General features: G+C 41.8%; 1 protein-coding gene across 1 annotated transcript in view; it reads left to right on the forward strand.

Annotated features, from left to right (window-relative positions):
- The window catches only part of sntb1 (syntrophin, basic 1), a 400,503-nt gene that overhangs the window by 267,382 nt on the left and 107,766 nt on the right, over nucleotides 1-25,355 (forward strand). The gene's annotated exons all lie outside the window — the stretch shown is intronic.

Below are 25,355 nucleotides of genomic sequence, written 5' to 3' on the forward strand. Positions count from 1 at the left end.
TTCATATCCATAGGGTCCCATATGTATACACAGCAAAAATGCCATGCTTCTTAAGTGATTTCATATTGTATTAAGGATATCAAGTTGAAGATAAAGATACTCAAAGTCAACATCAACACCAACCAAATAATTTGCTTGTGCAATAAGATAAGTTGACTTAAATTATCTTAAAATTGTCTTACTAATCCTGAATACAAGCTAAAATCACTTTTAAGCTCTTTATTATTATTATCATTATTATTATTATTATTGCAGCGGTCAAATATGGGGAATGCATCATATTTAGCCCTAAACATAATGAACAAATAAACCATAAAGGTTCCAGGAACATTTGCACAAAATGTTATCTCTACTCCAAAATGTGTAACTCTTTACAGTTACCAGTATGTTGTGCCTTAAAGAATAACTTTGTCTAACATTTAAGCATTTTAAGGACAGAATTTACACCAAGGTATGAAGAATGAGACCAATAAATGTTCCATGAAATTGTTTTCGTGCCAGACTAATCATGGGCAGTGTTATCTTGAAGCACTTTTGTGTTGTGCCAAATAAAAAGAACAAATATTTTAATTTGCCTGTGGAGAGAGTTGCTTTATTAAAACAAATTAGACTGTTGTTAATTAGTCATCAAGTACTGTAGGGTCTGTATGAGTGTCTTGGAATGCAATGAGATCCATGTCATTTTACTTAAAGTCATACTGTGTAACCGTTTTTTGATATTATATCCAAAATGACGTAGCCGGAAATGTACTGGACAAGTATTTATGTATTTTAGCGTTAATAAATACCGTACCTGATGGCGTGTTATATTCCAAAATATCCTCCAGCGCTAGGACCCTTCAGCATTCCTTGTTCAGTGGCAGTTCCATATCGACAAATGCTGTAATGACAACGGAGCTACAAGGGGTGTCGGTATAAAACAGACTACTAAAATGAATGTTAAACAGTATGACTTAAAATGTTAAGGCTTCAGCATGTGGTCCAGCTAATGAACTACACTGTACTGACAGTAGACTCATGGGATCAGATAAGATGACGTGAGAAATGACACTCCATCTTATGATGAAGAAAGTAAGCTTGGTTCAAGCCATAATGGCCCAAGGGCCATCTTTTGTTTGTGTTAGTGAGTCAGACTGGAGTATTCATCCGCCCTTTGGACAGGATACTATTCTGATGTCTTATCGCAAATCCAACCCCTTGCAGAGTGCCAAGTTAAAGTAGGGTCAGCTCCCATTAATTATAGTTTTTGGCTGGTGGAACAGAGAGACCTTTTCACTCCTTGTTTGCCAGAGCCAGTCTTTATGTTTGCCATTAAAATTGGGCCCCTGAGCTAAGACTTCAAATAAAAACAATCAAATACTGTTTCTGTATGAATTCAGGACTGTGTGATAAAGAAGTTCCAATACCATTCGTTCCTTCCCGATGCCTGAAATAAATGAAGAATTGTTTAGCATGTATATGAACTATCGTCATGTGATGCGTATACGTGATATCAGATTGGTGCATGACTGACATACTTGTTTTACGCAAAATGGGGGCATTTCTCATACTGGTCTACTACTCCTGTGCCTAATGAATCGTGAGGTCATTTGAGTTTTTGGAGACCTGAAAATAAGCTGGTGCCCAAAATGGGCCAAAGACCAACGCCGCTGTGTGTTTTAATGAGACTGTGTCTCAAGGTATAAGGTGGGTTCAAGTGGATATACTGTAACTTTGAGATATGGCCTCCCAGGAGAACAAGGTTTTACCAACCAAAGCCAGTTAGGTCCTCTGGGCCGCAGGATCCTCTCAGGAAAACGTTTTTTAGAACGGTTTCATTTACAGTAACGAGTACAGTGGCACTACACTGACGGCGAGAACGCCCTAAGAAGTCAAAGAAGGTTGGCACTTTGACCCATAAGGTTGAAACGTACAATGCCATCGTTTTCTCTGTCAACCAGTCTGGTCTGCGGGTAACGCAGCAGCCCCTCACTTGGGATGGAGAGGACAGGACACTCTGGCTTGTGCTTGGCCAGACGACCTGCTCTATGTGTTCCCTCCAATTCCCCTACTGGCAATGATGGAAAGAGTCCAACAAGACAGTCGCAGTCTACTGGTAACTCAAATCGTAATTTGGTCGGATCGGCAGTTGTCCAGAACCGAACCATCTGTCTGTCTGCAGCTCTGTCTGTCTCCCATTTATGCCCATGTATGGAGGTCCTTGGAACACACACTGAATCTATGTGTGTGTGTGTGTGTGTGTGTGTGTGTGTGTGTGTGTGTGTGTGTGTGTGTGAGGAACCCGATCTCCAGAGATTACCGTAACATTGCACGGAACGAGTGCACTTCATTCCGTGGATAGCCGCCTCGGAACTCCCGAATTGCGTGCATATGGTACGGCGCTGCCTTGTGACAAAACCATTTCGGAGGCGCGCAGTCACAGGCGAATTGTCCCCCCGTGAAGGACCACCGAGGGAGCTAAGGCGACCGAGTTGCCGTCCTGAACGGTGGGACATTCGCCTGTGCCTACTCAGCGCCGTTTGAGTTATGTACCGATAGGCACAGAATCGTAAATTTTATTGTGCGGACTGCTCTGCTTCCGGGTTTTTCCGTGTTGCGACTGGTTACGCCCACCGTGGGACTCGCCGTACATATGCACGCAATTTGGGAGTTCCGAGGCGACTATCCACGGAATGAAGTGCACTGTTCCGTGCAATGTTACGGTATTCTCTGGAGATCAGGCTGGTGTGAGTGTGTAGGCATCGGCAAGATTGGCCAATATAAATGTTATCGAGCACAATGGGACTTCATTCTTTTACAGAGCAGATTTTACCTATCTATTTAATAGCTTCATCGGTCTACTAAATATGGAGATATGAGGATCCCTGATGTCATTAACAACTGTTGATGTCATGCTGATGACATCACTGAATCCCATCCTATATAAGATGGAGTTTGACAAGAAAGTGTTATCATCCTCTATGTATATGTATCCTCCAATAATTAACCAAAGCTCTGTGCCTCTGTAGCTCTGTCTGTGCTCTGTGCAAAAAATCGCCCAGTTCTCCTCAGTGCCTGGAGCAATTCATCTGCATTTGCACACGGTCATTGACCATCAATCAGCATGTGCACGGAACGCCGAAGCCCATTTTTCGCTTTCCCCAAATGTCAGCTGTTTATTAGCGTTTTTATGTAAAAGAATGTCGCCATGGTTACGGCCGCCCGACCTCTGGGATGGCCATCCGACCTATGGGATGAAGGATCAAACTGTGCATGGGTCGAATCCACACACCCACTCTGTTACTGTGTTGCCGCCTGCCACAAGCACACACACACACACACACACACACACACACAGACAACCTGCTTAAACTTAAAGCACTTTCATTTACGCGCCGTTTACACTAACAAAACATTATTACAGTTGTGTGTGTGTATGTGCACTATGGGTCCAGGACGGCGACGGGACGCGTGCGGTGTGTGTGTGTGTGTGTGGGTGGGGGGGGGGGGGTTCGCAACGCGACGGGACGCGTGCGGGTCCAGCCATCTGTGTGTGTGTGCTTGGATATATGTGTGTCTGTGGGTTCACGTGTGTGTGTTCACTGTCAGTCCAGGACCTCCCAGCAAGCACAATGACGTCATGATGACGTTATGATGACGCCCGGTCATCACCCCGGTGACGTTCAGGACTAGGCCAGATCACAGCCCATATGGGGATGATCTTTACGTCATTTACAGGACGTCATCACCGGGACATCATATGGACATTTGGACAGCAAGTTTGGGTGATGAGAAATGTGTTTAGATGACGTCCTGGAAGTGACGTTTTTGTGGTCAGGATTAATTTTGGTTGAAATCAGGTGATATTCTGGGCCAGATCTGACTTGTCTTGGTTTGACTTGATCTAGCCCCAATCGAGACGTCACTGATTGGTCCGGGTCCTGACTGTGCTTGCTGGGCTGGTGACGGGACACGTGCGGCTCCATCCAACCGTGTGTGTGTGTGGGGGGGGGGGGCGGGGGGGGGGGGCTGATGTGTGACACCTGTGACACCTGTGACACAACCCCTGTCTCATCAAAGTCTGTACAACATGCAGTCACATTACTCATACCAATATCACATATCTCCATTATGCAACTATACAGTACAATGTTATACACACTGTTGGTTAGAGTAATGGATAGATGTTTCTTTGTTACTTCAACATTTAAAATGCAATTTCACATACATTGCGGGTGGTTGGTAATGATATTATTATATTGGAAGGGCTCCTTGGGGCCAAAAAGGTTTGGGACTATTGCTGTATACAGCACAAAACTGACTTACGGCAGACCAGTAATTCTACACAGAGCTAATGTGACACCAACTTATCTGTGTGCGTGTGTGCTTGACACCTGTGACACAACTCATAACCCCTGTCTTATCAAAGTCTCTACTACGACATGCAGTCACATTACTCATACCAATATCACATATCTCCATTATGCAACTATACAGTACGATGTTATACATACTGTTGGTTAGAGTAATGGAGATTCGTTGTTGTGTTGTTTCTTTGTTACTTCAACATTTAACACACACATTCACATACATTGCGGGTGGTTGGTAATGAATATTATTATATTGGAAGGGCTCCTTGGGTCCAAAAAGGTTTGGGACTATTGCTGTATACAGCACATAACCCAAAGTCTGTTAATACTTTGACTGCACACATCCCCGGGTATGGACTAGTAATTATGATTATTTACCTAGAACAGAAGGGCTTAGCATGCCTAAAGATATTCCTACCGACCAGAGGCGGAAGCTGACCTGCCAGAGATGCGAGTGACGTTGCATCACATGATGCACCGGCAAGTCTGTCTGTGTCCATTTTATAAATTGGTGCAATAGTTAATATAACTATTAATCTAATCGATTTAATTGATTGTACAAAATATAGATTATCGATAATTTTATAAAATAATCGATTCATAATCCAACATTTTTAAATGGTTAATTGATTAATTGAAATAGAAAGAAAAAAGAACAATCCCCTTCTCGATTATTAGATCAATTAATTGAAAAAGTAATTGCTAAGGAAATAATCGATAGTTGCAGCCCTGCTTTTATGCCCATATATGGAGTACCTAAGTCATCAATATGACATCATAGTACTGACATCATAGACTAACCTTTAAGTACTGCACTGGGTGCTGCGACAACAGGTACAACAAGTACTCTGACAACAAGTGTAATGGGGTATTGCATAAATGGGTGGGTCATGCATTCCTAACTTGCATCATCCACCAGCCACACTGGGCACCAGCCTAATTTGGAAATAATTCAAAAAGAAAATAGCTATGAACATGGGCACATTACTCCATCTTCAATTTAAATACATACTGTGTTCTCACAACCACATACATTTCACAATAGGCTTGGTACATTACTTTGGATATAGAATGGATAGTGCCTTTTCCCCCTTATATGAATCAGTTATTTCTGTATTTGACTGTATTTATACAGCAACTTGCATTGGGCCTGGTCTACAAGATACGACACAACATTGAGATACCCCAGTGTCTGTCAAAATACTTGAAAAACGTCCATGATCACAACACCAGAGGCAGCTCCACGGATCAGATTTGGCACAACAAAGGGAATGAACTCACTCTCATGCTATACAACGAAAATGTGGAATGCCCTACCAAAAGGAGTAAAGGAGTGTAAAACCCAACTCACTTTCAAAACTGCCCTAAAGAAACAGGAGGCTACAATTCCAAACTGGCCCCTGTCAAAGTCTTAACCTAACCCCCCAACTCTTTTCTTGTACATATTTCTTATGTTTCATACCAGTAACCTGTAAGCTGATCATATGACGTTCTGTATAGTAGTATCTGTCTGTCTCTTATATGTCATCATGATTTGTGTGCGTGGGAACTCATTTTAAACAAGCTTAGTGCTTATGAGTTATCCAGTTTAGTAGACCTTGTATTGTGAATTGTACTTCCATGTACTGTTTCTCATGTCTTACTAAATAAAGTAAGGAAAACATTTAAATACTTTAAACATATAATGTCAAATGGATTCTGATTTCATGGTGATGGAATGCTTCTGTCTGACAACAATGATAAAAGCGTTGGATCTGGTCAGTTCTCAGTTCTCTGTCAACATTTGGACATCGAACATTTGAAAACTTGGACATAAAAAAAAACTGGGTTGTGGCACTTGTGATCACATGCACTGTCTTGTCCAAGTTTATTGTTTTATTATTCTGGAGGTCTACTATAGTCTACCATGGAGGTGAAAGAGAGAGAAAATTAGTGATAGAGATGGAATAAAGATACATTTGGACATCAAAACTCAAGCACAGCTATTGAGTTGAATGGCTGGAGATGGGCCTGCTAGTTGTTTGGCTGGCTGGCATTGTGCTGTTGTCCTAGCAGAAACAGATGAAGTACCGATAAGTGAACTGTGTGAGTTTGTGATTGTGTGTGTGATTGTGTGTGTGTGTGTGTGTGTGTGTGTGTGTGTGTGTGTGTGTGTGTGTGTGTGTGTGTGTGTGTGTGTGTGTGTGTGTGTGTGTGTGTGTGTGTGTGTGTGTGTGTGTGTGTGTGTGTGTGTGTGTATGTGTGTGTGTACGTACGTGCGTGCAGGTTTTGCTCCAATACAAACAGATTAATTAAGAAGAGAACAGAGGGTCTCTATCCACCAATGTAGAGGGGTGGACGGTTGTCATGGCATAAGAAAGCTTGTTTATTGAATCAACAAACAGACACACTCTAACATTTGTCATGCTCACTCTCTCCCCCCCCCCCCTGTCTGTCTGTCTGTCTGTCTGTCTGTCTGTCTGTCTGTCTGTCTGTCTGTCTGTCTGTCTGTCTGTCTGTCTGTCTGTCTGTCTGTCTGTCTGTCTGTCTGTCTGTCTGTCTGTCTGTCTGTCTGTCTGTCTGTCTGTCTGTCTGTCTGTCTGTCTGTCTGTCTGTCTGTCTCTCTCTCTCTCTCTCTCTCTCTCTCTCTCTCTCTCTCTCTCTCTCTCTCTCTCTCTCTCTCTCTCTCTCTCTCTCTCTCTCTCTCTCTCTCTCTCTCTCTCTCTCTCTCTCTCTCTCTCTCTCTCACACACACACACACACACACACACACACACACTCACACACACACACACACACACTCACACACACACACACACACACACACACACACACACACACACACACACACACACACACACACACACACACACACACACACACACACACACACACACACACACACACACACACACACACAAGGAGAATCAGGCAGCTCATAAACAAATACTTGAATATCTCTAAATAACAGCCCAACCTTAAATCACTGTTGATGACATAGTTCACACACTGTGGGAACCGCTGCAGCTAATGAGGCTAGACATCCCCCAATATGTTATCCTTTTGTAACTAGGTGCTTACTGGATCCCCAGACCTGCGGTCATGGAATGACCAACACAGTGTCTCCAAAGGTGAGATCAGAGATATGTTACCTTGGTGAAGTTGTAGCAGACACAACAACAACAACAACAACACCAACAATAATAATCTATCTATAAATTCACAAAACCTGCGTCTGTGTATGTATGCATAACTCGCGCACCATCCGACGTTTGACTTCAAACTTGGCATGGGGTTGTGGGAAAAACCACAAATGTCTGTATCTGTCTGCGTGTTTGTGGAGGACACACCAAATCTCTGTGTCAATCTGCTTCATAGATTGGCCGAGCTTTGCGTCACATTTGTGCTGTTGCATCAATGTAAGTAGTAGCGTGTACAATGGAACACTCCATCTCCATCTGTCTCAAATTTATGGCCATGTACGTCATCAACATGACGTCAGCAGTTTTCGTTTTAAGCCCATTTATAAACGTTTTAGTACTGTGGTAACAATGGGTGAGTACAGCGAGTACTTTGACAACAGGTGCAATGGGTATTGCATAACCGGTTGTAGCCTGCAACCAGACAAATCTGCCAGTGAAAAGAAAAATGGCAGCTTGTGATGGACATTTTGATCAACATTTTATTTTTGTCACGCACATACAAAATAAGTGAGAATAAGAAAGAGAAACGATCTACAAGCTAGGGATCATTCGAGGGCTCATTCAAGAAGGTTACAACAGAAGGGCCCCCTCATGGCCCCAACAGTCTCATTGTGGGCATGAGATCTACAGTATTTAGGTATTCCCTTTTCATCTTTTTAGACCCCTAATTGAAATAATGAGAATAAGTCAATAGTGTAGTAATGCACATCCAACAATAATAAAAATATTATTTATGATTGAAATTTCAGTTCCTTTGTTAATATATTTTTCTCGGTTCTCTGTCTGCTGGAAACGTCTAGTCAAATGATGTGTGTATTTTGTCGCAAGGGTCTTTCCTTCCAGTTATCTTTCTTCACCATCACTGTGCAGTTCTTGTTATATATATGCAATTCCATGACATTTCTAGTATATGCACTTCCTAAATAAATTTACACTACTGTCTGCAACTAGCAGAACTGATGATCAAAATGAAGGTCCATCTTTAAAGGCCAGTCTAGGCATCAAAGCCCAGACCTGGACCAATGTCAGCATACCTGTTCTACATTTCATTAAAAGTAATGATAAGGTTGTAGATCAGCAGCCAGTCCTACAGTCTGACATGCTTGATAAATAAGCCCACTGAATGTTTTGTTTCAAAATATCCTGTTTTTTTTCATGTTCTGTATACCACTGACTATTTTATCATTTACACATTTTTGAACATTACACTGAGAGGAAAAGAAACCTCACAGAAATATATTAAAAAGCAATACACACATGTACACAGTACACATGCGCACGCATGGGGGTCCTTGCAACATAGGTTTTAAAAAGAAAACTGTTAGGATTTAGAAGACATTTGTAGAATGCAAAGATTTGAGTTAAAAATGTGCATTTTTCATGATTTTTCAGAAATAGCAGATCTACAAGCTCGTAGCTCGCCAAATAAATCTAAAATGACACAGATGCGTTCCCGGTCTTAATGGGTTAAACAGGAACTTCTGTACAAAATACTGTGATTTGTTGCAGTTTGAATATAGGAGCGGCAGGGTGTACAGCACGCTATTGTCACCTTGGGTGATCTTTTATTCAAAATCATGCCAAGCTGTTTGTTGATTTTTCATCATCTTTCAAACAATATTCATAATAGGATCCTCTCCAATAGAAGACGGTGATGCTAAATGAGAGCATGCCAGACGAGCTCTGTTCATTTACTGCTTCCCCCCAGCGGTTTGTTATGTAATTACTCATTTATATTCCGTATGATTGTCGGGCCAGTTTGATAATTGATATATCCTGAAGATTGACGGCCATGACGATGAATCATTCAAGCAAACGATATTAATCAATCAATATTAATTAATTACTATTCTAATTGATTGATTACTTGCTTCTATTAACCACTTATGCCCTTAATGTAGGCTACATTATACTTTAGTCATATGATTATGTCACGCAAAAATAACATACAAGCTCACAAGTTTATCACCAGAGGCATTTTTTTAAACCCTTGAGATTCCCGTCTAATATCTACGCAGTGATATTAGTCTGGTCATGCATAGTCTGGGCATGCATTCCCAACTTGCATACATTTTTCCCGACTTATGACTTGTGTGGTCCCCTTCGAGCACCGGCCTAGTCTAGTAGTAATAATAATAATAATAATATAGAACAATTAATAATAATAATAATATTTATATGCAGCCTTAAGGTCCTTACACACCGGGGCGATTTTTTCGTGCGAATAATACGCTTTTTTTTAAAACCTTATAAAGTCAATGGAAGCGTACATGGCGCGAAAAAGCGGAAAAGCGAAGCGAAAAAGCGTCTTTTAATTATTCGGAACGAGTCCGAATTTTGCGTATATTCGCACATTCGCCGGTGTGTAAGGACCTTTATGGTTGACTGTACCAAGGAGCACACATGCACTTTCCTTTCTCTCGCTATTCTATGACATATTATCAACAAAGTATATTCGTAGAGGTAGATACCCTATCACTTTCAAAACTGACTAACTAACCTAACCCCCCCCCCTTCTTGTACATATTTCTTATGTTTCATACCAGTAACCTGTAAGCTGATCGTATGACGTTCTGTATAGTAGTGTATATCTGTCTGTCTCTTATATGTCATCATGATTTGTGTGCATGGGAACTAATTTTAAACAAGCTTAGTGCTTTCGTGAGTTATCCAGTTTAGTAGACCTTGTATTGTGAATTGTACTTCCATGTACAGTACAGTTTCTCATGTCTTACTAAATAAAGTACATCAATCAATCAATCTCAGAGGTATATTATAAACCAAATATAGCTAAATGTGAAGAGAACTTTTCTCAGGATTTTCCCAGTGTGATGTTTCTAAATGCGAAGACAGATGTGAGAAACAGATGTTGTGGGATTCTCTTTTACCCTAGTTCACATTAGAATAGGATATTTTACATAGCTGAGCAGAGATAGAAGCGCAGACTAAACAGTTGTTGATCATTCTCATTGTTCCTTTCACATTTGCCATCATGCTATCATGCCATATCACAGCAATGCAGTCTCATTGTTAATTTTAATAATTGACCACGAGTTATATTAACACTGAGGATTTTTCTGTGACGAACTACTGTGAACTTGTGTATAAAATCTCAGCTGTAAGTCAAGGTTATAACATAAATTCTTCTCATAGCAAACTGTTTGAACTATTCAGACAGACATTGTTTATTTCCCCTAACCACAGAAACTAAGGTGTGGTACCATACACACACACACACACACACACACACACACACACACACACACACACACACACACACACACACACACACACACACACACACACACACACACACACACACACACACACACACACACACACACACACTTTCTCTCTTTGTCCATCTGTGTCTCTCTCACACACTCTCTCTCTCTCTCTCTCTCTCTGTGTGTCTGTCTGCCCCGGTCTTTCTATGATGTAATCTTCATGCATGCAGAACTGAACAGCACATGTGGGCAGAAAAGTAGCAGCAGTAAGAAGCAGCCAAGCCTCGCTCCCTCAGTGCGTCAGCAGTCAACGCCATCTCTATGTTAGCTCTGCCAAATACATTACAGCACCGCTTAGCACTGCCGCTAGCTAGCTAATGGCTCCCCACTGGCAACTTGTCTTCAGCTGCCGTCTCCTGAATCGTCCCCCGATTCCCTTTCTATACTGCCTATTATTTTTTCACAACAATTCTGTTTTATGAGACACTGGATATGTCTCATCCAATACTAGTCTAGTGTGTTGCTGTGTTCCCCTCATATGTCACTTAAATCTCTTGTTGTGGAAGTAGCATACAGTGATAAAGCGAAAGAAGCACTTCCATTAAAACACCTAAAATGCTTAAACTGCTAAATCCTAAGTGTTAATTACAGTAAAGCCCTGTCTACACCAAAACAAATATTTTCCTCTACGTTTTGGTCTCTCATCCACAAACTGCGTTTTAGGTCACTAAAACCAATACAGAAACACCTTTGAATTAAAGTTGTTTCTTTTTGTTTTACTCCAGTTTCTGTGTATCCATGTAACGGAGCATTTGGGATATGATGATGTCATACCTCAATTATCGCATGCCCACTGTGTAAGCTTTTTAAGCTGTGCCAGACGCTTCATCTTGTCACAGTCTGTCTCTCCACCTGTCTATTTCTCTTTGTCTGTGTCTCTCCCTCTGTCCATTTCTGTCTGTATTCCCACTTCGGCCACTCCCACATTCCATTCCATCTTACACACTGTCCCCACTCCCTCGTGGGATGTCCATTACACACCTCTCCAGTCAACCTACTACCTAGAAAACTGGACTCATTACACAGATTGTCAGTTCATACCTGCCTGTCTTGATGTTCTGCCTTGGACGTTTTGTCTTGTTTGTTCCTCTGGACTGTGTTGCCATCGTGAACTGTTTGACTCCTGCCTGCTACATTGCCGTAAAGTTTGCCTCATTCTGTGAATAAATACTTCAAAATCTACTCTGTTGTGGCTCTGCATTTTGGGTTCAATTTACTCTGCATCCTTGACACATCTGACTTTGTGTGTTTGTATGAGTATGGTATAAACAGCTGCATCTGACTGCAACACATCACATTAGTTTAAGTGAGAGGGAGAGAGTTGACAGAAGCCTGCCTGATCTTTAATTAGCAGTATTTGCAACACCTGGGTGTGACGCACTGGTTCACACTGGGGGTTTGATTACTATATTTTTTGTCCTAGAGTGGGTAATATATACTGTTTTTACGATGTGAAAACCATGCACTGTGAAATACGGATTGGACAATTAAACTGTTAACTGTGTACATGATTGTTCTGTTTTTCAAAGTGACCATCAGCAGTTCTCTAACTGGATTTAACACGTGTTTAATTCTGGTCCACAGTAAAGGCCTTTGCAGACAGGGTGTGATTGGTCAATCAGTTTTTACCGCATGCGAAAAGACACACAAATGTATCCAACATATGTATTAAATATCCAACGTTGCTGGCTCGCAAACAATCTATTCGTTCAGCGCCCACTAGTGATACACGGGTCAGGTTTTTTCATAACCCGCCACGCCACAGAGCACAACCCGCCCCAACCCATCCCGCAAAACAATAAATCAACGACCATGCCCGTCCAGCAACCCGCAAAAACAAAAAGTAGCCTACCGACCGGCTTTTCAACACTTAGCACATCAACGTCTAGTAGTCCGTCCATTCAAGAGAGAGAGCGAGAGGCGAACTAAACCACATATTCAGCACCATTCGGTTTAGCTGCTATAGACAATTCATATTTTTCCTGTCCTTTAAAATTGTGTAGGCTACATGAGAGAATATTAAACAATAACGTATATAGATGCAGTGAGTGGCCTACTACTACCATAAGGGACATTCAAATAAATAAACTTGACATACAGAGGGGATATCATTAGAGGCAGCTGTGCATAATTGATCAAATAAGCAACACATAGAACACAAGCTCATGATTCCAGGGGGAGAGACGGGAGAGGAGGAAAGAGGGAGAGAGAGGGACAAAACAGGAGAAGAGAGAAGGTATCCTTGTTCTTTTCTTTTCCCGTGTTGACCCGCTCCACCCGCCCCGCGGGCCTGCGGGCAACAGGTCGGCCCACGCATCACTAGCGCCCACCCACCACTTGGACGGGCCTGTCCAAAAGGACAATCGCTGCAGCCTCTTTCTGCTGTAAGTCTCTTAAAGTTGAAAAAAGAGCACAACAAACAGACAGGAATCAAACCTTCATTATTTGGTGGGGACTCTGGGGAGGGTCTTTCTGTTTTCAATCATTTGGGGAGGAAAATATTTTATGGCCCTGCAGGGTCACACCTTTTTATTTCAGAGCACTTTCAAAATACTCTGACTCCTCTTTGTAAATATCTAAAGTCCTAATATTCTGTCGTCCATAAGAATCACATTTTGCTTTCTGGTTCACCATAGCTTGATTTTATGTGATTCTTCTTGTATTTTTAATGTACTTGCGCCAAAGGAAAAGAAGCTCACTACACATGTTTGTTCAGAATGTTCTTCCCTAGTATTTGACATATCGATGTAGATTGTATTAATGTACTTAACTGTTCTCTGCATACTGTCCGTGACTAACTAGTGGAATGTATGAGCTAGATTTGCAAGGTGGCAGTGCTATGGCTTATAGAATAGCAGTATAACTGTCCTGTGGGAGCTGAGATATGCAATTCCTTTAGGCTACTGAGCACAGCTGAGCCTAGAAGGAGCATAGCTGTCATGGAAAGCAAGACTTGGCCAAAAGTGTTAATTTATCCTTTTCTAACTTAAAGAGTGTACAAATGTGGCCAAAAATAAATAAAATGTTTTACTGTGTAGTAAAGTTCATCCAGAGCCTGGATACAGGCAAAAAAAAAAATCTGTTTCAATGTGAATGTGTTTATCTTGCCAATGCGAACTATGAAATTACGAAGGACTTTCCTGCTCAACTTGACTTCTCCATCAGTCTAACTACCCAGCAAGCTCAATTTGCACTCGTTCTAACATGCAAACAACTAACTGACAAAAAAGTAAGAGAGAGCGGGGGTGAACATGGGGGGACTAATTAAACATTTTACTAACACCATTGGTACAATAAATAGCAAAATCAGTCTGTTTTGTCTGCACATCACTGGCATGTGTGTTTCAACAATGGCAAATCAGTTACTAACATAGGCTGGCTCTCCCAGGGTCCACAAAGACCACTGAACCAAAAGTTGTTGCATGCTTTTATAAGAAATCTAGCTATTGAGTATCATGTCACTTACAGTACCTTTTTGCCAGACCCAAGGGGTCGGGCTTACATGAGGCTTTGTATCTGTTTTCTCCATACATGGGCATGGTCACTTTGTCCCCCGGCCCCAGCCAAAAAAGTCTGTCCCCCTTTCGTCCCCTTTCGTCACGAACTCTTCATGACATCATTATTATGTCACAAAAATGATAAAATGATGTATGCTTTTCAGTTATAAAGTGGTTTGTAGGTGTGTTACATACTAGGACTTCATTCTGGGTCTGGCAGAACCAGGTCTCCTGGTCTTGTTTAATATATATACACCATGAAATCTAATGTTGTGTACAGTTTATGAATCCTATATTAAAATTGTCTTACAGGAGGGCAGGGCGGACCTCTGACATCACACTCATGTCACCACGATCAGCCATAACCATATAAGGTGTTCCCAATGCAGCAACGCCCAAATATGGAGTGTGTTGTCTAACCTCAATGTGTTGTCATGGCATAATACTGATGACATCAGGGATCTCCATATATGGGCATAAAAAGGACAAGGACTGACAGATACAGAGATCTCCATATATGGGCATAAAAGGGAGAGGACTGGCCGATACAGAGATCTCCATATATGGCCATATCAGTCAGATCGGCAGTGCCACGTAGGTGTGAGGGCTGTGTAGCGGAATAACGAATCACCAATGTAAAGTATAAATGTCACTCTGTGGGAAACATGAGCACAAGATTTTCAACTTGGCTAATCATCTTTGACAGATTTCCATTATATGCAGCTGTGTTGCGCGCGCGTGTGTGTGTGCGTGTGTGTGTGTGTGTGTGTGTGTGTGTGTGTGTGTGTGTGTGTGCGACTGTGTGTGTGTGTGTGCGCTTCCGCTTTGGCTCATCAGTGTGATAATGCCTTACTAATGGAACTACAGACTGGGGAATTAAGTAATTACCAAAAGTAAGTGAAAGTTCAGGAGCAGAACAACAATGGGAAGCATCTCGCTCTTTCATACTCACACTTTATTCAGCACTCATAACCACCCGCTTTTTCTCATCGATGTCCATCCAACACACCTGCTACATGTATCTCAAACATGTTTCACGTTAGTCATTTACACACTATCCTAAAATGACTTTTTTGAAAATAAAACGACTTCCGTTATGCCTTCTTTGGTAAAAGTGTACTGTGAGTAAATAAATATGCCAGACCACCTATATGGTCCTTTAACCACCTATTATACTTAATCGTATGATGGGGTCGTGCTGGGAAAATAGCTGATTACATTATGACACGTTGTGAGCATATCTTTTACATTTTGACCAAAATAGGGATGCCAGGTTGAAAGTGGTTAAATTCAATTCCAGGTTGGTCCTTGTTGATAGTAAACTGGATTTGGAGTCCAGACTGACTACTGACATGGTGGGGGTGTTTGGGCAAATTGATGCCCCTCCTTGCCTGCCACTTTGGTCATCTCATTGTGGGAGTGTTCTTAACATAGTTTGGGGTCAAAGCAATTTCAGTTCAGTTCAATTTAGGAAGTCTGCCTCCCTCTCATCACCGACCCTTCCTGTTCTCTCCTCCACCTCTGCTGGCCCGTCTATCACCTCCCCCTCCCCCTCCCCCCTCCACTACTACCTAGCCTCACCCCACCCCCCGCCCCTTGATCCCTCCATCTCCTCTGCAGTCCTTCCTGCTTTTACATCTTCTTCTACCACTACCACCTCCTTCTCTTCTGCCTCATGGTCTCACCTCCCTCCAATATCCCTTCTTCCCCTCCTTTACCTCCCCCCTCTCTCTTCCTTGCTTCTCCTCTCTTCTGAACCCGCTAACCACATAATGAGCCCTGTTTAGCCGGGCTAATTGTTTTAAAAACTCCCATGTGTTACCAGGTTGTAGCGAAATTAAAGCTTCCATTGATGAATTCTACTGAATGTCTGGAATATATATATATATATATATATATATATATATATATATATATATATAGGAAATATCAGAATGTAGTAGTTCCATGGCCCATTTGCAGGTCAAACTACTACTACTCTTCATTTAACACATGTAGAAGGCTTTATGGGAACATACCCCTCATTTGATGTTTTTATTTTACTAACATACATTATTTCATTTCCGAAACTGCCTTCCCTTTTTTATAATGTCAAGTATACAAAAACACATTTAATACACAACATGTAATATTGTGTTTTGTTGTTGACCTGTGAGCAACTTTAGCAAATTCATATAGCCTGTCTGGCTAAGAGGCATACTATGCTCATAGCTTGAACTTTTTGAAATCTAGGTCATAACATTTTCCCTATCGCTACTCACTGTATTGTATTATGGAATTAAAGTAAAACAAACATCTAATTAAGTGTGTGTACATACCAGATCTACCTCTGTGCATTATTTATAGGAATGCTTGGTGACCCAAGCTGGGATCACTGAGTGGAGCTTTAGTGGGCGATGTTTGGTAGAGACCAGACGTCTGTTCCCTGAGGGCCTGATAGTTGGCCACCCACAGCAGGGCAGACTCACTCTCTCGCTCTCTCTCCCCCTCCCCCCCCGCAACTGTGCATGCGTATACACGTACACGCGCGCGCACACACACACACACACACACACACACACACACACACACACACACACACACACACACACACACACACACACACACACACACACACACACACACACAGCCCTCGGCATATTAGTCTGGCCTGCTCGGCTGTTATTGGATTTCGCTGCCCCCGAAGTTGTGGGGCACCAATCAGGGTCCAGTATGCAAATATGGGGCGGGTTTAATCCGCCCCTTGGAAATGCAGGTTCCACACAGAGATTCCAGACTAATATCTACGCATAGTACGCAGTGATATTAGTCTGGCCATGCCAGGCTAACACACACACACACACACACACACACACACATCTGAATATAACTGAGTTACTAACCATGCAGTCCAGCTTTCTAAAGCCTAATTTATACTTCATTGCACACCCTTGCCAAAAATAACTGATTGTTCAACCTAACAATGTAACGGATCGTATTGTGAACTTAAGCCTAGTTTAGATGTAGTTTAGGCTTGTAGATCTGTTATTTTCGGTGTGCGACACCACCGTACAACAGAGCATAAGAATTAGAATTAGAAAAGCATTAGAATGTTGCAGAGAAACATCTCAGTGGTCTGAATTACCCTTAAGAGGAATCATTTCTTATATTCAGTGTTGAGGCCCTAAACTGCCATGAAGCTTTGGTGAAAGTTCAGCAAAGGAAGATCATTTCTCTCATACTTTTATTCAGATTTCTAATTTTATTTAATTTGTTCTATAGGGAATTCCACTGTCACTTCTGCTATCCCATGCAGTCAAAAACTTTCACTCACAATTCTAAGCACGAGGATTCCTAGCCAATCACACGCTTTCAATTTGCAGTTCGCCAATCAGACGATGGTCTCCATTCTACAAGTATCACCGCCGCGAATACTGTATTACCACCGGGTTTGGTCAACTTTGCCTCAACATCCTGATTGATCCAGAATTCAAGTTAAGTTAGGTTTAAGTCTCCCTTTCCTCCCATGGCAAGGTATCGTCACAGGCCAAAGTGAATGAACACAATTCTCCTCAACCGCTGTCCAAGAATCATCCATAGTCTTACAACAGTTTCCTTCAATAATGATGAGTGTGGCCCTAGGGGAGGGGAGTTAGAGGAAGAGAATTATAGAATGTGAATTTGGTGTGTGTGTGTGTGTGTGTGTGTGTGTGTGTGTGTGTGTGTGTGTGTGTGTGTGTGTGTGTGTGTGTGTGTGTGTGTGTGTGTGTGTGTGTGTGTGTGTGTGTGAGAGAGAGGGAGAGAGAGATCTCCAGCTGTGGCACTACAGACCACAAAGGGAAATGACTCACATGGACCTCACAGCTGGGGTATAGCGCAAAGAGCATGGGAGGCCACAGCATTGTGCGTGTGTGTGTGTGTGTGTGTGTGTGTGTGTGTGTGTGTGTGTGTGTGTGTGTGTGTGTGTGTGTGTGAGAGAGAGAGAGAGTATTAGTGTTAGAGTGATAATTAGATCACATACAATGAGTCAATCACATACAATCACATACAATGAGTGAGGATTATTGTCTCCGTCAGGCCGGACAGGCGAAGGCTTGACGGTCAAAGGCCGGAGACGATGTCCTGTCCGTCCAACCCGTCCGTCCGAAGAACTTCCACCCCCAATCGGTCTCATGGTGGTGCTATACCAGCCTGCTTCACGTTTTCGCCTATGACTATTGAACCGTATTGTACAATCACTCCAAACTCTTTTCCCCCACAGCTTCCTTGTGTCCTGACTCCTGACGGCTGCACCCGACGACTAGTCTGGGAGGCATTGCGTCGGAGCTTGGACAGCAGGGGCGCGGCCACTGCGTTGTGACTCAAATCAACAGCCAATGAAGAAAAGGGGGCGGGATCCACATGCACTGAGTGTTGCATCTTAATAGGATCGACGGGAAGCAATTTCCCCTTGAGAAATTGCGGCCGCCATTGTTGTGTACTGCTGTTTGCCTCTCGTCTGACTTTTTAGACGAGTTGCACAGCTCTCAGACCGGTAAGAGGCGTGTCCGCTCAGATTCTGAGCGTAAGTAACATCCCGCCCACAAATACCAGGGCTCTGGCCCAGAAGTTCCTCGCCGAGCTGGCGAAAACTTCTGGGAACTCAGATTACCCGACGACTGATGCAGGGTAGGCCTGGGCAAGACCTGCACTCTGAGGAGTGCATTCTTCCTAGTATTTGAACTATGTGATCATATTAACTACATATGGTTTAATGGGTGTATGTGACATGTCCTTCCTACCTTGACAGGACCCATGTGCTTTCTCGATTGCTGATTAAAGGACTAAGGATGGTAGAAGGGAGCCTCAATGGTCATCAAAGACATGATATGTCTTTGATGACCTTGAGGCTCCCTTATAGCACTATATTATAGTTCATGGACATAGGATGGTTGAGGATAAGTCACTTTGAAAAGGTTCAAGGGAAAAGGCTATGTGACGTAACATAATCATTAAGCTTTGACTGGTACAGTGCAGGTGTGCACTAAGGTTATGGAATTAATGAATGGAGCCAATGGCGTCAGTGTTACTAGTGATGAGAGAGGGTGGATCTTACACAGAACAAATCTCAGAAACAATGAAACAATTACTGCAGCACAAGCACATGTTGACTGCTGGGTGAGCCTCGAGATGAAGGGAGTGAGAGTGTGTGTGTGTGTGTGTGTGTGTGTGTGTGTGTGTGTGTGTGTGTGTGTGTGTGTGTGTGTGTGTGTGTGTGTGTGTGTGTGTGTGTGTGTGTGTGTGTGTGTGTGTGTGTATGCGTGTAGGGGGGGGTCTTGCATCATACTAATCACAGTCTGTGGGGTGCACACACATCTTGACAACAGACAGCCACAGACACACAGAGGGAGCATTCACTGGGCTAGATTCTGTTTTATCTTAGTTGATGGAAAACCCCTGAAAATATTCCTATGGTTTGGGAAGGTTCTAAGAAACCTCTAATACGGCATGTGGTCTAACAAAGCTGGTGTTGGTGAGGACATGGTTTAATTCATGCTTCTATTTTGGTTTACTTTCACTCAACTTTCATTATTTCACTGATGGTACCAAACGTTCTTACAGCAGATGTGTTGTAATTTTTCTACTGAAACTTTAAGGAGATGAAAGAGAGGTAAGAGTGCTATATAGCTTCATCAGCAGCAATAGGCCGTGTTCCACTGAATAGCAAGAACCCTGGAGGCTAAATTGTACAGTGGTGGAAAAAGTACTCAAATTCTTTACTCAAGTAAAAGTACCAATACTGCAATATAGAAATACTCTGTTACAAGTAAGTCCAGAATTTAAAATGTAAAAGTACAAAAGTATTGACATCAAAATGTACTTAAGGTACCAAAAGTAAAAGTACAAAAATGTTGCGCAGCGATGCGACGTGTTGTGAGCTTGTAGATCGGCTATTTTCAAATAGCCTAGGTATAATATACAGTAGGGCTAAAGTGGTTAATGTATGTTTTATAATATAATCATTTATATCTGCAAAGTAACTAGTAACTAAAGTTTTCAAATAATTGTAGTGGAGTAAAAGAACAATATTTGGATCCGAAATGTAGTGGAGTAGAAGTAAAAGTACTGGAAATTGGAAATACTCAAGTAAAGTACAAATACCTGAAAATGTTACTTAAGTACAGTACTTAAGTAAATGTACTTAGTTACTTTCCACCACTGGCAAGAACCCTGGAGGCTAAATTGTACAATATGACCAGATGCACATCCGGACCAAGTCTCTCACCTCTTTAGGACACATGGGGCACAGGGCTGAGCCTTCGACTTGCAGTGCTTATTATAGCACTCCCTATGGGCATGGCCATGTCTTCTTCTTCTTTGACTGCAGTATTCGGCACAATTTACTTTTTTTGTTTGCCCATACATGCAAGGGATTATGAGGAATGGAGTGTTGGGCTAATGGGCTAATGTTGAAGCTGCTGCATTTTCTTCAAATACCAAGGTAGAACCACAGGATGTGGGGCAATAGTACCGTATTTTCCGCACTATAAGCTGCACCGTCAGTGCGCCTTATAGTGCGGATGCGCCTTATAATGCGGTGCGCCCTATATATGAAAATAATCAGAATCAGAATCAGAATCAGAATCAGAATCAGAATCAGATTCTGATTATATATATATATATTATTATATATATATAATAATACATTTATTGAAGGTGCGCCTTATACTCAGATGTGCCTTATAGTGCGGAAAATACGGTATATGTTTACTGTCACGTTTCTGGTCACCCTGAAAATGTTCACTGTATCATGATTTTAAGCAAGTCTCACATTTCTATGACAAATGGAGTAGCGGGGATGAGCCAGGTTACGGATGGCCTGGGACTATCAAAATGCTGAAATGGACAACATGTCACAAATGTATGGATGAGTTACTGAACAACATGCAGGAGACATGCTTTTTTGCAGATATAATTAAAACACCAAACGAGCACCTGAACCAGTGGGTAAAACAGCTCATGCATTGTCACTTAAGAGTTTTTTTTGGCCTGTGAAATGAATGTGACATGATTGAATCAACTCATTTATGAACACACCATGAATAGAACCTGTTTGTGAGTTGGTCTTATTGAATAACATAGTTGAGGTCAGAAACAGCTATGGAGTTTGGGTGCAAATGTTTTTTTTATCTCCATGGTAACATCATATAGTGTATAATTGCGCCTCATGTTATTGGATTTGAGTTATACATGACATAATGTCCTGGTTAAAAGCTTTAGAATTATTGAGATTCACCAATACTTTATTTGAATTTGTTGAAATTAGCAATGAAATTGTTACTTTGCTTGTCATAATTACCTCAATTATGTTTACTAGTGGAAAGTGATGTGTATTTTGAATCCAAACAAGAAAGATATGCAATATAAATGTGTTATTTATTGATTGCTATGAAAGCCTCTATCACTGCGTAGGCTAAGTTGTGGATTTTTCTGTCAGTAATTGATTTTGCATGGCGTGTGGTTGGTATTATTCAATTTGTTGGCTATTTCCAGCAAGCAAAGAGCAAAACATAGCAGGCCTGTCTATCTGCATCTTGAAGACATTTGGAGCTTTTTTAATTAAATATGCAGTCCCCTAGCTGTTATCACTTGAATCGTTTCACTTGGAAGTGGCCTGTGACATCCTCCTTCAGGTGAGCCAGTTGTTAATGAGCACACCAGAGTGTGATTGTTTGTTGTTTTCACTCCCACAGATAAGCCACATTAAAAGGTGTAAAACTCCAGGGTTTGACAACTCAGGTGTGAAAGCACTAAGCAGCATTAGCTGCATTACATCAAAGTCACCATTTGCTAACAGGGGTGTGAAAGTACTTTTTTCAACCCTGCTCGCACATCTGCATTGATTTGCCAAAGAAAAGGTAAAACAAAAAAAACGGTCTTGTGAAATGTAGAGCTTATATTTATGACCATTATTTGACTGATGCTAATTATTTGAGTCTGATCGCAAACACACAAGAAACACTAGAGTGTTATGCCAAAAGGTACTGGACAAGTTGAATGCAGAGAAAGAGTCCTGCTTTGATCATGATTTTCAATGCTATGGTACTGTAGGCAACTTCAATTAAAGACGGTACCAGCAAACATTGTGTGACATGTCAGAAATGTTCACCAAAGCAACAGCCTAGACATCCTAGACAAACAACTTGTTTAACAATCTTTCTGAAGTGGATTAATGTCTAGTTCATCCTATTCAAATTGAAATTGTTAAACAATAACCACAATAATCATACAGAAAAACATGTATACGGTGGCGTGACCCAAGCACAATGAATTAGAAACATGTTATTTGAAATGGCAGGATTTCCTCAAACGCACAGAGGCAAACATGAGATCAAACGTTCATTGGCACGAAGGAATTCCTAGTGCCTTCATAACTCATTATCATTGTAAATCTAGTCTGAAACAAGCAAGATCCAACTTCCCATTAAAATGTGTTAACTTAATGCAGTTTACAAAGGCTTAGACAGAGGCCTATGCATTAGAACTCACCACCTCTACATTAACATTACTTGAGAACGCTTCACACTGGTCAGTGGGGAGGGGGGGGGGGTAGGCAGGCTACAATGGTCACTTGTCCCCCTTGATTCCCATGCTAAAACTATTCAAACATATGGCTGTTATCAGCATCCATGACATTAACAGCGACAATGGATCAGCTGATGATGATGACAGCATATGTCAGCAAAAATGTGTGTTGACTAATGCATTGCAGTAATAAGCTCAAGACAACATAATTGTCTATAAACACACATGAAGAATGAAGGTTCAGCGGAAGAATTCTACTAAAGTCCCAGAAAATCAGTAATCAGTACATAACTAACAACAGAGTCTTACGATTATTGTGTCACGGAACTGATATTGATGACCTTTATCACATTATGCAGAACACATGCCCACAACGTTCTACTCTGGAAAAAGTCTGTATTTGACATTCATTTATGCAAAATGCAACAAGCAGTGACACTGGGAATTAAATTAAGGTCAATATCATGCGTCTCCAGGTAGGGGTGTTTGGGTGGTACAGGGGTAAAGTTCCTGCCCACCACTATGGAGGTTCAAATCCTCCACAGGCCCCAGGCGAGGCGCTCCAACAAACACAACTGGCCACGTTCACGGGCGGGAAGCCGAGTAGGGAGGGTACACTAGTCTGTACACTAGTGACAGATTGGTCGGGGCACCCATTCATCTGGGAGTGTAACTGGGAAGGACAGCATGATAGTGCGACTCTCTCCGGGTGATATTCCTATCCATCATGTGAAAAGTAGAGGCTGGCGACTCCATATGTATTTTGGAGGAGACATGTGGTTTTAGATTGAAGACCCACCTTGTCCTATATAACAAAACAATACACTTTCCTCTCTGGAGAAAAGGTAGCCATTTTGTCAATCCTCTGCAGTGATGAAAAGGTCTGAATTGGCAAGCACCCTGGCATTCATGGGTACAATGTAGACATCTGTGAAATTAAATAGAATAGCACAGTTAAGTAAAAATATGGAGAAAGAAAATCTAAAAAATGTTTAGGTCCACCACAGTCTTTATAGTCAGGGGATATTAGCAGAAAGATTTCCAATCTTGGAATAAATTCCTTACCAAAAACAATCTTCACCAATGTGTTTGTAAAGGTGTCTAGTAACTCACAAAGACTGAAATTCAGTTTCCCTAGGAGAATTTTTGACAGCTGCTGAAAGTTGTGGTAGGGCGCGCCCCCACCAAGAGTTGGCTGGCCGCTGATTGCAGAATCTGCCAATGCATTGTCAATGCAAATGCGTGGATTCTTGGAAAAAATCCGCAAGACCAGGAATCCACGCATTTGCATTGACAATGCATTGGCAGATTCTGCAATCAGCGGCCAGCCAACTCTTGGTGGGGGCGCGCCCGTACCCACCATTTCCCTGCATTTCCATGCAGGGCAAAAAAATCAAATTTTTATTCTGTTTTAAGTAGCATGTGAGGGGTCAAACTAGGGTGTTTTTATGATTCTGAGCAGAAGACTCTGCCCCCAATTTTTCACATGGGCCTGTTATAGCGCCGCCAGGAGGCTTATTTTTTCTAAACACATATTTTGACATTACTCCTACAGATTTTGTCCAAACATCACACAAATTGGTCTTTATAGTCATTAAACCAAACAGGTCTTTCAGATTTTTCATATTCCATCCTCATTGGCTAAGATTGGCTTCCTAAGTTTGCAGGAGGGCTCCGTTTTGAACAAAATGTCTCAAATCATGAACGCAGTATGCAATTTCCGTGAAATGTTGCACACACATTCCCACTAGTCCGAGGAAGAAATGCCATTTTTTTTTCAAATCAGCCTCATGGTGGCGCTGTAACCGTTCTGTGTGAAACTTTGTATGCGCACTCCTTAGAGGCCAAAGACAAACCTTTGCCCTGCATTTTTTACATCTGCCTTATATAGCACCACCAGGCGGCTGACTTATTTAAAAAATATATATGTATTACTCCTTCAGATTTTTAATCTGTTAGATTTTTCATATTCCATCCTGATTGGCTAAGATTGACATCCAAAGTTTGCAGGAGTAGCCCGTTTTGAACAAAATGACGCAAATCATGAACGCAGCGTCTGATTGCGGGGAAACTTTGCACACTCATTCGCACTACGCTGAGGAACAAATGCCACCCTTTTAACTTTGCCCATTAAAGTGCCACCAGGAGGCCGATTTTTTCATTTGTTTTATGTTACTCCTACAAACTTTGTCCAAACATCACACAAATCGGTACACATTATCTCTATAGTCAAGTGATCAAGACGGATCGTCCAATTTTTCATATTCCATCCTAATTGGCACATTCCAAACTTTGCTGGCCCACCTGGCAGAGACATGTGCTCCGAGGAGCACTTCTTCTAGTTGGAATGTGTGTCCCATCTACAGAATGGCACCAGCACACTGACACTGATGGTTACCACACTCTTGAAATCCTGTAATGGTATCAAGGTGCTGTACATTTGGGTGGGAAATGAAATGTTGATGCAACACATTCATGGATTTGTAACTTGATGCA

Source organism: Gymnoscopelus braueri, assembly GCF_963280865.1.
Source record: "Gymnoscopelus braueri genome assembly, chromosome: 4".
NCBI lineage: Eukaryota > Metazoa > Chordata > Actinopteri > Myctophiformes > Myctophidae > Gymnoscopelus > Gymnoscopelus braueri.